This window comes from Mastomys coucha, unplaced genomic scaffold (assembly GCF_008632895.1).
Source record: "Mastomys coucha isolate ucsf_1 unplaced genomic scaffold, UCSF_Mcou_1 pScaffold5, whole genome shotgun sequence".
Taxonomy (NCBI): Eukaryota; Metazoa; Chordata; class Mammalia; order Rodentia; family Muridae; genus Mastomys; species Mastomys coucha.
Window position 1 is genome coordinate 53,160,906 of NW_022196911.1, and position 2,835 is coordinate 53,163,740.

At 46.0% G+C, this 2,835-nt stretch overlaps 1 pseudogene; it reads left to right on the plus strand.

Annotated features, from left to right (window-relative positions):
• Window positions 1-1,072: 1,072 nt before the first annotated feature.
• On the plus strand, window positions 1,073-1,520 carry LOC116077642 (annotated as a pseudogene).
• Window positions 1,521-2,835: the final 1,315 nt, after the last annotated feature.

Sequence of the window (2,835 nt, forward strand, 5' to 3'; positions counted from 1 at the left end):
GGAAGTGTCACACGCCTAGGACATCAAGAGCATGCTGTAAGCCCCTCAGGGCTGCAAGGCCTTTCTTTATTTGCTTTGGCAGTGCTACTGGATATCCTGTTTGATTTCTGATGGAACTTAAATGGTCTGTGGAAAGAGACTCAGCCTCACTAACTATAAGGGACAATGAGCTGTCACCTCACACTGGTCAGGCAGATACTGTGAAAATACAACCTGGGGACTGGGGATGTGGCTTAGTGACTGGAGGCTCTGGGTTCCATCCCCAGGTGCTTGTAACCCTAGCACTCAGGAGTCAGGAAGACAAGGAGTTGAGAGGAGTTGAATCCTTTTAATTTGGATTCAGGTGTCCTGGTCCATGGCTATCATCCAGTCCTGGGGTAGAGACAAAAAGATGCCTGGGGCTCGTTGTCAAGCCAGCCAGTCTAGCTAAATCAGAAAACTCCATGGTTTTGGAGTTTTCATTACTATTATTGTGGTTCAAATAGAGATCCTGTCTCAAACATTAAGGTAGATAGTCTGACATGGTGGTGCCTACCTTTAATTTTTTTTTTTTTTTTTTTTTTACAACACTGGGAGGCCATGGAGCTACATAATAATAAGGTGAAGAGTGATTGGTGAAGACACAACTTCAGCTGTGTACACACACACACCATATGTGTATATGTGTATGTACATATATATATATATATATGTACATACACATATACTAACTATAACTGAGAAGTAGGTAGCAATTCTCTTCTCTTTCTTCTTCTTCTTCTTCTTTTTTTTTTTTTCTTTTTGGTTTTTTCGAGACAGGGTTTCTCTATGTAGCTCTGGCTGTCCTGGAACTCACTTTGTAGACCAGGCTAGCCTCCAACTCAGAAATCCTCCTGCCTCTGCCTCCCAAGTGCTGGGATTAAAGCATGTGCCACCACTGCCTGGCTTAATTCTCTTTCTTATATCTGGTGTGCACTCTCAGCATGGTCTGATTTACAAGACCCTCCTACCATCCGGTAGCGACTGGCTGTCCTCTGCTGCTTGAGCAGCGCCAGCACCTTCCAAAGGAGCTGGCCTCTGCTCCATGGTAACCATGTGGGACTGGAAGGCGGTGATCAAAAATACAGACATGTCTGAAGAGATGCAACAGGACTCAGTGGAGTTCGCTACTCAGGCGTTGGAGAAGTACAACATAGAGAAGGATATTGCAACCCATATCAAGAAGGAGTTGACAAGAAGTACAACCCTACCTGGCCCTGTATTGTGGGCCGAAACTTGGGTAGTTACTTGACACATGAAACCAAACACTTCGTCTACTTCTACCTGGGTCAGGTGGTCATTCTTCTGTTCAAATCTGGTTAGAAGCATGTACTGTGCCAAACACCCAGTGATCCATCCAAAAACAAGGACTGCATCCTAAATTCCAAATCCCAGAGACTGAATCTTCAGCCCTGCTAAGGGAATACCTCATTTGAATCTGCTGTGTTTTGTACAGGGCCTCATTCTCTGTACAAGTTTGTGGTTATAAAATTAGTAAAGCACCTTACATTTGTATTTATTTTCTAGTCCATACTCTGTACCCCCATTTTTTTCTCCCTTAAGTCATTCCTTTAAAAATAAATCTGTTGGCCGGGCAGTGGTGGCACACGACTTTAATCCCAGCACTTGGGAGGCAGAGGCAGATGGATTTCTGAGTTCGAGGCCAGCCTGGTCTACAGAGTGAGTTCCAGGACAGCCAGGGCTACACGGAGAAACCCTGTCTCAAAAAAAAAAAAATCTGTTGGAGATGTAAAAGACCAACCTACCATTAACCCAGGGCACACCCTGTCCTTTGTAGCCATATGGAGCTGCAGAGGTTTCAGGGCTCCTAGGCCATGGTAGTGTCGTTCCTAATGCTGGGGGCCTGGGCAAGGATCTCTCTCTCTCTTCCTGGAGGCAGGGGGCCTGCCACTGATCTCGGGTCTCTCTGTCTCCCCAGATGACGACCTATTGCTTCACAGCACCTTAATTAAAAAGGAGGCAATGTATAAATGAGAGGAAGGATAGAATATACTGGTTGAGTAGAGAGAAGGAAAGGAGAGGAAGGAGAGAGAGAGAGAAAGGAGAGGGAGAGAGCAAGAGAAGAGAACAAAGAGCAGAGAGGAGAGAGAGAGTAAGAGAGGGAGAGGGAAAGTGAGAATAAGAAGAGAAGAGTAAGAGAGCAAGAGGAGACGAATTAGAGAGTGAGGGAGCAAAAGAACAAGAGAGTGAGGAGGGGGCAAACCGCCCCTTTTATTGTATAGGGTGTGGCATGCCTGGCTTGTGGTCAGATGACTGTGTGTAGGGTCCAGCTAGAATGCTGGGAGCTTGAGGCCTTGTCTGCCTGATAGAGCACACATCTCCTGCCGGGGCCGCTGTGAGGGGTTTGGGCTGCAATCTGAGCCATCGGTCTCAGGAGCTATCACTGAACTCCTACCGTCCCTTGTGAACAAATTTACTTTGCTCAGTGGGTTTCCGGGATTCTCAGGTGGCCGCTCTACTGGACCCCAGTTGTCAGAACTGCCCACTGCCCCACAGGACATGGAATGAATAATGAAAATATGGTACCTGCACATGATGGAATGTTGTTCGGCTCTAAAGAAAAAGAAGTGAAATTATGAAGTTTGCAGAAAAATGGATGAATTTGGAAAGGACTATACCATGAGGTAATTCAGTCTGAGACAAAAAGTACAAGTTCTCTTTCAGATGCCACTCATAAGTTTTAATGCTCATATGAATGTGTGTGTGGATGTGAGAGTGAGTATAGGCGCAGGAACCAGATCATAGGACACCAGAGATGGAGCTGGGAACACAAAGACACAGAGCACAGAGGCAGAG